Source organism: Rhinatrema bivittatum, chromosome 1 (assembly GCF_901001135.1).
Source record: "Rhinatrema bivittatum chromosome 1, aRhiBiv1.1, whole genome shotgun sequence".
NCBI classification, from domain to species: domain Eukaryota; kingdom Metazoa; phylum Chordata; class Amphibia; order Gymnophiona; family Rhinatrematidae; genus Rhinatrema; species Rhinatrema bivittatum.
The window spans coordinates 379,197,615-379,209,632 of NC_042615.1; positions in this window are offsets into that span (position 1 = coordinate 379,197,615).

Sequence of the window (12,018 nt, forward strand, 5' to 3'; positions counted from 1 at the left end):
GTGTCAAGTAGCACCAAAAGTGGCATGAATAGCTAAAGGCATCATGACTGGGCAAAGTAGCCCAAATCACCATGAGAAGAACAAAGCAACAGCAAAAACAGAATACACAAAGATTCCAAAATAGGAGTAAAGGGCAACAACAACAATGGTATGAAGACCCCAGTGCAGGAATAAAGGTACAAAACAGCATCAAGAGTGGCATGAATAGCCTAAGGTATCATGAGAAGGGGAACTAAGCACCAAATGCAATAGAAAATACCCCCGTGCACTGATAGAGAGTCAAGGCAGCACAAACTATAGCATGAGGATCCTAAATCTCCAAAAACTATCGCCCACAGTGGCAAAAACACCACAAAACTCCACATGATGGGCAAAGGGCAAAAATAAAAGGCACCTAGAGAGGAGCAAGGGCCACCAACTATATATGCACGTGCATCACAAGACACCTAAGTAGCAACAAAGGGCATCAACAATAGTGGCAGGAGCAAACAAGACACCTAAAGAAAAACAAAGCAGCTACAACAGTGACACGAACAAACCAAGGCACGGTGAAGAGGGGTGAAGGAGGAGCAGCAGTGGCATGAGCACCTCAAGGCACAGTGGTAGGGGTGAAACAGCAACAGAAGCAATGGGACTGCCTAAGCAAAGTAGTTTCTCTTTCTCCAAGTAGTGTTAGATTTTACATGCTACTTACACCCTACTATACTGCTTTCACACACTCTCTCTCTCTCACACACACACATACACACACACACAGGCAGAGACTGCAGCACATACAGGATCACACTCTCATTTTCAAAAGCACGCCACTCTGCTCAACTACTGTGCTATCAAGCACAATGAGTGTTTGTCTGTGTCTGGTAGTTGCACTTTGTTTTTCCAGATATGATAAAACAGCTTAGGAGAGAGAACATACCATAATAGTAGCATGAACACACGAAGCCACCTATGGAGGATCAAAGGGTACCAATAATAGTGGCATGAGCATTACAAAGTAGGGATGTGAATCGTTTTAGGACGATTAAAATTATCGTCCGATAATTTTAATATCGTCTTAAACCGTTATGGAACACAATACAATACAGATTCTAACGATTTATCGTTATAAATCGTTAGAATCGTGAGCCGGCACACTAAAACCCCCTAAAACCCACCCCCCGACCCTTTAAATTAAATCCCCCACCCTCCCGAACCCCCCCCCCCCCAAATAACTTAAATAACCTGCGGGTCCAGCGGCGGTCCGGAACGGCAGCGGTCTGGAACGGGCTCCTGCTCCTGAATCTTGTCGTCTACAGCCGGCGCCATTTTCCAAAATGGCGCCGAAAAATGGCGGCGGCCATAGACGAAAAAGATTGGACGGCAGGAGGTCCTTCCGGACCCCCGCTGGACTTTTGGCAAGTCTCGTGGGGGTCAGGAGGCCCCCCACAAGCTGGCCAAAAGTTCCTGGAGGTCCAGCGGGGGTCAGGGAGTGATTTCCCGCCGCGAATCGTTTTCGTACGGAAAATGGCGCCGGCAGGAGATCGACTGCAGGAGGTCGTTCAGCGAGGCGCCGGAACCCTCGCTGAACGACCTCCTGCAGTCGATCTCCTGCCGGCGCCATTTTCCGTACGAAAATGATTCGCGGCGGGAAATCGCTCCCTGACCCCCGCTGGACCTCCAGGAACTTTTGGCCAGCTTGTGGGGGGCCTCCTGACCCCCACGAGACTTGCCAAAAGTCCAGCGGGGGTCCGGAAGGACCTCCTGCCGTCCAATCTTTTTCGTCTATGGCCGTCGCCATTTTTCGGCGCCATTTTGGAAAATGGCGCCGGCTGTAGACGACAAGATTCAGGAGCAGGAGCCCGTTCCGGACCGCTGCCGTTCCGGACCGCCGCTGGACCCGCAGGTTATTTAAATTATTTGGGGTGGGGGATTTAATTTAAAGGGTCGGGGGTGGGTTTTAGGGGGTTTTAATGTGCCGGTTTTTCGATTTTTTCGATTTTTAACGATTTTTTAACGATTTTTCACGATATTTTACCCCCCCAAACGGCAACAATACGATTCCCTCCCCCTCCCAGCCGAAATCGATTGTTAAGACGATCGAGGACACGATTCACATCCCTATTACAAAGCACCTTGCAAATTACAAAATACACCAACATCTACAGATCATCTACAGCAGGAACAGTGGCATGAATACTCCAAGATATAGTGAGAGAGACAAAGCCGCAGTAAAAGAGGAATAACACCATGTAACTTTAAGTATGGGGTAAAATAAACAGCAGAGTGTCATCAAAACCCCCAAAGCATAGAGTAGATATACAGCTACACATTCTTTTTTTTTTTCCATTTCATTAATTTTTTCATTTTGTTTCTTTTTAGTGCACATTCATTTTCATATTCTGTAGGATGCTGGCCATAGGGATCACCTTAATCAGGGAAATGAGGAAATGAGATCCTTTATGGCTTGAAGGGCTTCAAGACATGTATCTACTCTGTTATGTATAGCCAATCATAATGCCCCGGGGGTAATCTACACCTATTTTACCTTCCAGAGTCAAATGATGAAGGCTATCCATTCTACAATAACATCTGTATCATGAGATAGGTGGAATTCTATCTGGTGCCTACATCCTGAATCAGCTGATGTACAATAGAGGTTAGCATGACAAACAATTTTGTATCATTTTGGTTTCATTTCATTTTTAGGGCTTTTTTTTTTCTTTAGTTTTGTTTTAAATAGTATTTTTGTTTTTCTTTTTTTAGTGCTCTCTAATTCAAATTTGTGTGCACCTACTCAAAACCACACACTAAGTTAAATTAATGAACTAATTCAAAATTGTGTGCACAATTTGAAATTAGTGCATGCTATTTTGAGTAAAGCGCTATTTTGAATGAGTATACTAGGGGTGGTACCAAAAAAATAATTTTGGTGTGTTTTTCCTATAGTTTTGAGGGTAAGCCATTTCAGATCCATCCCTGGATTGCAAGTTTTTAATTAATTTTGTTTGCAAAAAAAACCCGCTGCAAAATCCCACCCCAACCTTTCCTTTTTTTTACACTTTTCAACGTTGATCAGCTGGCCCATCATTCATAGCCCCCTGGACACACCAAAATATCCCACTTCATCTAGTGGAGGCTTGGGATCAACCCCCTATCCCCAGGCCTGGCAACTGCCATTATTCAAAATGGTGCCGACTATCTTTGCCCCATCATGTGATAGGGGCAACCAGTGCCATTGGGCAGGGACTGCCCATTGCTCCATCATGTGACAGGGCACCTGTAGCCCCTATCACATGATGGAGCAAAGGGTGGCTGGCACAATTTTGAATGACAGCTACTGGGCCTGGGAGTGGGAGATTGTTTCTGGGCTCCCACTAGATCATTAAGTATATTTAGGTGAGTCTGGGGGGGAGGGGCTCAGGAGGGTGGTTAGGGTGGGTCAGTTTTCAATAGTGTAAAAAAGGGAATGGGTTGGGGTGGTTTCTCGAAGTTTTTTTTTTTTCAAATTAGTGTAGCTTCTTTAAAAAAAAGCAAGAAAGAAACCACATAAAATGTCATGGTTTTTTCTCCATTTTTTTAATCCCACGAAATGCAATGAAATAGGAAATATCATCAGTATTTCCTATTTTATTGGAAATGAATTCCCACCCCTAGCATGCACTATTTTGAGTTACTGCACAGTACTTTGAATTAGTGCGTGCTAAAAATGAAAAAAAAACAAACCCTGAACATTTTGTTTTTGTTGTTTTGTTTAAAATACAACATGAAACAATATAGATGATATTGTTGAAAATACATCAGTAATGCAAAGGCACCTCTACTGCTTCCTACTTCTCATTCAGCTGCTAGCCACCCTTCACATTCTGATGGAAATTCCTTGCTTTTTCCTGCACCTCTCAAACACTTCTTTCAGGATTAAGCTGCTCTGTTAATCTATGGCCTCCAGGGCATAATTTACTGCCAGGTGCAGCAAGTGTACAAAACAACAGATCCCCTCATAGCCCCTATTTTCTACTCCTTTTTTCATATTTTTACCAATTTCTGTGATGAAAGAAACAAGAACCACAGTCCTATCTCTCCACTGAAGCTTCCAGCCCTCTATTCACTGCATTATGGTTCATTTCCATCACCTAAATGTACAGCATAGACCATCTGAGCCCTGCTGCCTGTCCCTGTCTTAGACTGCTGCCACCAATGTGCCATCAAAGAAAAATGATCCAGATACTACAAGTAAAATGGATTCTTCCCCTTTCTACCTTGGCCAGCTACACCTGCATGAAATCATGGCTCAGAGTAGACCCCAAACTCTCAGGCTGACTCTAAGGTATCGATGAAGCAACAAAGAAGAAACAATTGATTCCTCTGATGCAGACTAGATTTTGAAACACAATGATGAATGGAAAAGATACATAACCTCTAACAATTTTATTTGCAAGAGACTAAACAAATTGTAAAAATAATGGATCTGAACTCGGACAGATGATTATAACAATGAAGGTTAAATAATCGGTAATGCTTAGTATGATGGGCAACTAGTCATTCATTTGCTGTATTATAACTGACTCAGTTGTTGTCTTGACAGAGTGTACATACTAGGGATAACATGCCTGCTGAATATTGTTTAGGAGGGCACTTTATAATTGGTTGCTAATGGCTGGAACTGCTGCTTAAATCCCACTTTCACCACCATCTGCAAAAGATGGTCATCCAAGGCATTAATTTCCACAATGTGACCACCTTTGTTGCTGCGTGCCTCTGACTATGGGACAGAGAGGTGGTAACACATCCCATCTGCTGCTTGGTGACTTGCAGCTGATGTAGAATTGAGGGCCAATTGTCTGTTACCTCAATGGAGGAAAAAGCCAAGGGGTTGGCTTGGGAGACTGATTTCTCCCGCTCTAACATTTTGCTGTTATTTCTGCTACTGCTTTTCTGACTGGTTAATGGAGTCCTTAGACTAGTACTGATTACCCCCCCCCCCCCCCCGAAGATCCTGCTAGCAGGTGTTCTCTTTTGATGTGATATAGCATGCAATTCTTTGTAAGATACTCCAGTAATATTCCTCTAGTAATGCACTTAAAATAATGAATAATATCTGAAAAATGAGTGTCCTCCTTTGCTCAGAAATGCCCCCATACCTCAGATTACTTACAGGACATTTTCTCCCTCTCTTCAGCTTGGGGATGGCACTGGATTTGAGGTCAGACCGAGGGGCAAAAGGCCAGAGTCATCATTCAAGCACTTCACTAAATCCTCTTCCTAGTGGTTGCTCTTTGCTCTGGAAGTATTGCCTCTTGCCTCCTCTGTATGCTTAATAGAGGACAGTTTGATACAAATTCTTCCATCACCACCACCACCACCAACCAGTTCTCCAGAGCTCCTAGTTATTGCTTCTCCTATGATACAGAGAAGCCTTTAGGGGTGTGCTTTCATTTGCAACGTATTGGCAATCCACAACTTATATGTCCATATTTGTTGTATTCATGGGGTCGCGAAACGCATCGCAATCCCCCACGATACAACATATCATCCATTCCATATGTTTAGCACCGCGCTCTCACAGTGATTTCTTAGCGGCTATTTGAAATAGGAGAATGCCATTTGGGTGTATCCATAGCCAAAAACCAGCCCTTTCCTTTGAGTCATCAGTGACCTCATGTTCTGTACCACTGTGGACTCTTAGTCCGGAGAGGAGGAGTGATAACTCACCGAGGAACCGCCTCGATGGAAACGTCTCCAGAAGGTGGTATGGGCGAAGTCCGAGTCCAGGCAGAGGTCGAGGCAGGTGGCTGAAGGCAGAGTTGGAGGCCAGGCAGGGTCGGGCATGCTGCTGAAGGCAGAGTCGGAGTCCAGGCAGGTTCAGGCAGGCGGCTGAAGGCAGAGTCAGAGTCCAGGCAGGGTCCCTCCAGAACCACATTTAGGAGAAAGGTCATCCCCAGCCTGTACAAGCAGTGTTGCAGTCGCATCCAAGTGCTGCTAGCTAAGGCAGAGGGGAGTGTGCATTTCACCTGCGATATCTGGATCACCATGAATGCTGCACACTCTTACCTCTCCCTGACAGCACACTGGTGGGACTTGGCTGAGGCAGGAGCAGGCAGAAGCTCTATTAGTGAACAATTATCAGAGTGGAGGTGTGCTTTAATACACACCCACCTGACGGACCAGGACCATTCTTCATCCAATATTCTTGCATGCATCAGACAGATGCTGGAGGTCTGGCAACTACACCTGTGAGACAGGAATCCTCAGGCAGGGTTCTTTGTCACAGACAATCGTGCAAACATGGTTAAGGTAATAACCGACAGGCACTTTAAGAACATCCGATGTTTTGCACACACTCTGCTCCTGGTAGTGAAGTCAGCTCTGGGGTTGGAGTCCAAGCACCAAGAGAATGGATACCTAAAAGACTTAAAACACAAGTGCAGGGACATAGCAGGGCACTTCCACAGAAGTGTGAAGGCGGGGCAGGTTCTCCGACAAAAGCAGACTGATTTGGAGATGCCTCACAAGCGTCTAATTCAAGACATTGCCACCCGGTGGAATTCCACCTATATGATGCTGCAGAGGTTAGTGGAGCTGCAGAATCCCCTAGGGCATCATGATTGGTTAGTCATGAATCAGTTGGTAAAAATCCTGCAGCCCTTGAAGGATGCCACGGAGGAGCTGAGGTCCAGAAGTGCCACCTTGGCTGACATCAACCCTAGTGTTATTTTCCTGGATGAAAATTTGGAGGCCTTTAAACAGGAAGAGGGAATGACTGCTAAGGTGCTGCATTGTCTGTACGTTTTGCAGCAGCAGGTGCAAGAGAGATTAAGGCCTTTAACAGAAGAGCACACATACATGCTTGCCAAAGTCTGTGATCCCTGTGTGAAAGGGAAACTAGCCCTACAGTATGATTGTCTGCTATTGATGAAGGACCTGCTGTTAGCAAATGTCTGTGGACAGGAGCAACATAGGCAGAGACAATTAGGCGTGAAGCAGAGGAAGAAACAGCGGGCACTTCAGAGAGTTGTGCTAGCCCAAGCAGGAGGAGCACTCTTTCAGCGACAGCTAGTACCTCCTCCTCCTCCACTTCAGTATGCCAAAGACAGGTTGCCCATAAAGATTCATTTTTTGTGCTACGGGCTAGAGAGAAAGCAGCTGGTATGAGTGACTCTGAGGCCACCCAAGCAAAGGAGACACCAGCACAACTGTCAGTGAAACGGTATCTCTCAGAGCCCACAGAGGACATGCAGACAGATCCTCTGGCATATTGGGCACAAAAATCCACTATCTGGCCACACCTAGCCAAAGTGTCTCAGCAATATCTGTCATGTCCACCAACCAGTTTGCCCAGTGATCATGTATTTTCAATGACGGGATATCATGAGTCCTCACTGCTCAAGGCTGGCATCAGAGTTGATGGAAATGCTATTGTTTTTGAAAATAAACCTGCCTTTGCTTGGGTTTCAAATTTTCCCTGTGAATGGCAAGATGAATAAAATGCTGTGCCTGTCCATCCACTGACCAGGCCGTATGTCCCTACAAGGGCCTGACCTCAAATGCTGTGCCTGTCTATCCACTGTCCAGGTCGTACATCCCTACAAGGGTCTGACCTCAAACGCTTTGCCTGTCTGAGTTTAATTCTAGTATTTCTAATTACAGTTTCATGTATTTGTGCATCACTTCTTTCCAGAATATTCTTTTCCTATTTTGCAAAATTTGGAATATAAGAACATAAAGAGCTGAATTAAGATGTTTGAAGCTTGCATAGTTCATATGCTCAATAGTTTTAATGACTTCATAATATGGGCCATGTTCCTGAAATCTTTCTTAGGTGCCAACAGTAATGTTTCTAGTACTATAGAAAACTGGTGGTAGTTGCACTCTAGTTCATCCTCTGTCTGCCCGTAGTTTACAAAGTCACTGTGTAAACTACAAAGTCAACATAGGTTGATAATGTAGACTTGGACTTGAGTACCAGTTTTCTTATTTCTGAGATTTCTTCATGTTCCTTTGTCATCAGCTGAAGTGCATAAGTAAAGTTAATAGCTTCTGTTTATTCACAAATAATCTCCAGCTCAGTTCTTGCTTCACAAATGGCAGTCTCTATTGCTCTAAAAGCATCCTCTGTTGAATTATCTTTTAGAATTGAAAAAGATGCCATTTTCTTCTGGCAGTGAACCTGTTCAAGAAGAAGCGACAGATCAAACCACAACATACCTGCACAAAGGAAATCCTCTAATGTTGTGCCTGTCCATGCAGGCTTTACACCCCTATGAGGGCTTGACCTCAAATGCTGTGCATGTCTATCCAGGCTTTATGCCCCTACGAGAGCTTGACATCGAATGGTGTGCCTATCCATCCAGGCTTCATGCCCCTATGAGGGCTTGACCTCGAATGCTGTGCTTGCCTGTTCAGGCCTTATGTCCCTAAAATGGCTTGACCTCAAATGCTGTGCCTGTCCATCTAGGATTTATGCCCCTATGAGGGCTTGACCTCGAATGCTGGGCCTGCCTGTCCAGGCCTTATGTCCCTAATAGGGCTTGACCTCTATCCTCGAATGCTGTGCCTGCCTGTCCGTCCAGGCTGTACGCCCCTACGAGGGCTTGACCTCTATCCTTGAATGCTGTGCCTGCCCATCCAGGCTGTACGTCTCTACAAGGGTTTGTTCTCGAATGCTGTGCCTGCCCATCAAGACCTTATGTCCCTACGAGGGCTTGACCTCTAATGCTGTGCCTGTCCAACCAGGCCTTATGTCCCTAAAAGGACTTGACCTCTATCCTCGAATGCTGTGCCTGTCCGTCCACATATGGAATGTAAGAACATAAAAAGCTGACTTCAGATGTTTGGAACTTGCATATTTCAATTGCTTAATAGTGTTCCTGACCTTCATAATATGGGCCATGTTCCCAAAATCTTTCTTAGGTGCCAACAGTAATGTTTCTAGTATTATGGAAAACTGGTGGTAGTTGCACTCTAGTTCATCCTCTGTGTTCCCATAGTTTACAGAGGCACTGTAGGGTACAAAGTCAACATAGATTGATATTGTAGATTTGGGTGGGAGATGACGTCAGCGCTTCTTTTGGTCCTAATGGCTGAAACCTCGTTGCAAAGGGAAACCTCAGTCTCTGGCATTTCAAAATACTAATCCTTCACAGCATGGATCCTTAAATAAAAGAAACAATTTTCTTTTCGTTTCAGGGCAGAGAAGAGAAATGATGTACAGAGTTTGACATTAAAGCTAAGTACCGGTTACTTGTTTGGCTCCTGGTTAGGGGCAAATACACTGCTTTACAAAGTTCTCCCTGCCCCGTGGACTTTTCATGACTTTTTAAGAAAAATATGAAATAATATTAAAAAATGATGTTTGACTCCGAGTGAGCACAATAATTAAATTAAAATAAAGTTGGACCAGAGGTCGATACGGCTTGGTGTTATTGGCAAGCTGAGGTCATGAAGTTCGTACAAATTACCTGTTAAAAATAAAAAAAAGTACACTACTGGGGTTGTTGTGGTATATTTGTGTTTGCCCCTATCAAAACCACAGGGACCAGACTACCTCCGCTCTGCCAGCCTGTCTTGCCCCTGTCAGCTTTCTGCCACTCTGCCTTGCTGCCATACACCAGATGACTCACTCAACTCCTTGTGGTGTTCTTGCCACTATCATGGTTCCTCAGTGTGTTGGTGCTAGTCTTTCTGCTTGCTATGTATATTCCTCCTTCATTGTACTGTAGGATGTTGATGCCACTTGTCTTGCCACTTTACCTGTCATGCTGCCTTCGAGGGTTCATGTATCTGGTATCGGTGCTCTCTTTTGAAGCTATGGTGTGTTTTTGACACTCTCGCTACTGCTTTGTGTCTGTGTTAAAGCAGTCTTGCCACTCCTGGTACCCCTTTGCCCCTTTAAAGTGCCTTAGGCTATTCATGCTACTTTGGTGCCACTTTGCCACAGTCTAAGTACCTTGGAGCTCTTTTCTTGTTCTGATGATTGCTCCCCAAAAGTTTCATCAGAATTGATAAGAAAACCCCAATTCTGCAGCCAAAAATAGGCTACAAATACGTCCCCCATTGATTTTAATGGGAATCGGAAAATGAATAAAACTTATCAACGGATCGAGTTGAACTAATGCAACGTATTTGGGACCCGATGAATACAAATACCGAATTGGATGAACCTGTCCCTTCTGTACATCCCTAGAAGCCTTCACATGATTCCTCTGAATCAGCAGTTTCTTGCAGGAGTTGCAGCAGGCATCAGAGATGAGCAATGCATTGCTTTTGAATGCTCCACTCTTAGTACTGTCCATGGACTTGCCCTTCCACTCCACTGCCAATGCTACCTTCCACTGACACTTCCTTCCTCTGTCCATGCACCTTAGGAATAGAGCTAACAGTGGCAGTAGGCAGTATATCTGTTTCCAGCCTCTTGCTTGACCCAGCTGTGTTAGAATTCAGTTGCCTTCCCAGACTCCTCAGTTTCAGACACTCACTGCACATCAGGGAGCCGCCATTGCATGCTCTAATGCATGTATCATAGGACCCAGTGAGGAGATGCATAGGGTGTGCACGATCTGTGTACTCTGGATAAAGAATTGGGTAGTGGCCCCAATGATGATGTCACATTCTCAAAACTACTTACGCCTTGACCTGGATTCCTTGCCTTAGTAACAGTTTTCTTGGTCTTTTTGTGGTTCCTGCTTTGCTTGTGTTGTGCCTGGTTCTGGACACTGCTCTTGCCTTTTTGATGCCTGTCCTCATCTTCTGGAAGACCTTGGAACAGCACTGCACTCAAACTGCACTCAAATTGACACCAACACTGCTCTGCTCGACATTACTTCATGTTTCTTTTCCTTGGTATTAAATTACCTCTTTGATACAGTCTAAGAGAAAAGGGAAAGTGAAATCTTTTCCCTTGGAGCCCCTTCCGCTGGCTGGGCAGCAAACCATTCAGCAATGCCTGACTGTAGCTACAATTTTGGTATCTGTGAATCCAGCTGCTGTGGTGAGTGGTGGAGAAGTTACCACAACCTCAGAGGAGGTGTTGTTGAGTCCCATAGATCTCCATCTACCACCGTTTGCTTGGGAAGGGCAGCAGCAGCTTGTCGCGCTGGGCCCTGAAGTGGTTCCTCAAGTTGACAACACCAAGGGAGCAGCTACGATATACCCTCCCATGATGGAAGCCTCTGTGATCAGTGCTGGTGGTATGGACACCCCCCTGTTAGGTGAGAATCACCAAGGGGGGAGAAGGGGTGAAGACAGTAAGGTTGGGACTTGGTTTGCAGAGGGAGTCCCTTTCTCTGCTCAGAAACCCCTGGTGATAACCCTGGAATCATTATGGGACCTTGTTTCTCTGATGGGCAAAGCATTCTCTGAGTGCTACTCTGAGATTAATGTTTTCTCACAACAAGTTGATACACTTTGTTGAAATAATGTATCTCAGCAACAGGATAGTCATCAAAAATTTAAACACATAGAAGAAGAATTTCATACTATCAGAGGAGTACAAAATTATTTAATCCAAAAGAGTGTCTCATTGAATTGAAGAGTAGAATTTGTTGAGAACAGACAGAGGCATTTAAATCTTCGATTTTTGAACTTTCCAAGGGTGGTGGGAGAATTACCGTGTTATACCTTGAAGAGGTTTGCTTCTTGAAATATTGGAATTTCCTTCTGATGCAATTCCCTCTTTGGATAAAGTGTATTTTCTACCAGCTAGCCCAGGCTCTCGAATGCAATCACCTGCTATTGATATGGCTAATCTTATGGAATACCTCGAGTCATCTAATTATGATGAGCTACTTTATTGGTGTCGTTCTTTCCTGACAGCGACTTAAGTTCAGTAATGAAGAAATATTTTAAGAAATCTAATGTACCATTTATAGGACAATCTGTGAGGATATTCCCAGACTTGGCTAAGGTTACACAAGAAAGAAGGAAGGGATTCCTGGCCTTGTGTCAGGATACACTGGCCCTAGGGGCATCCTTATTTTTGAGATATCCGTGCAAATGCTTAGTCAAGTATAACAGAGATAGCTTTGTCTTTTTTTCACCGGAACA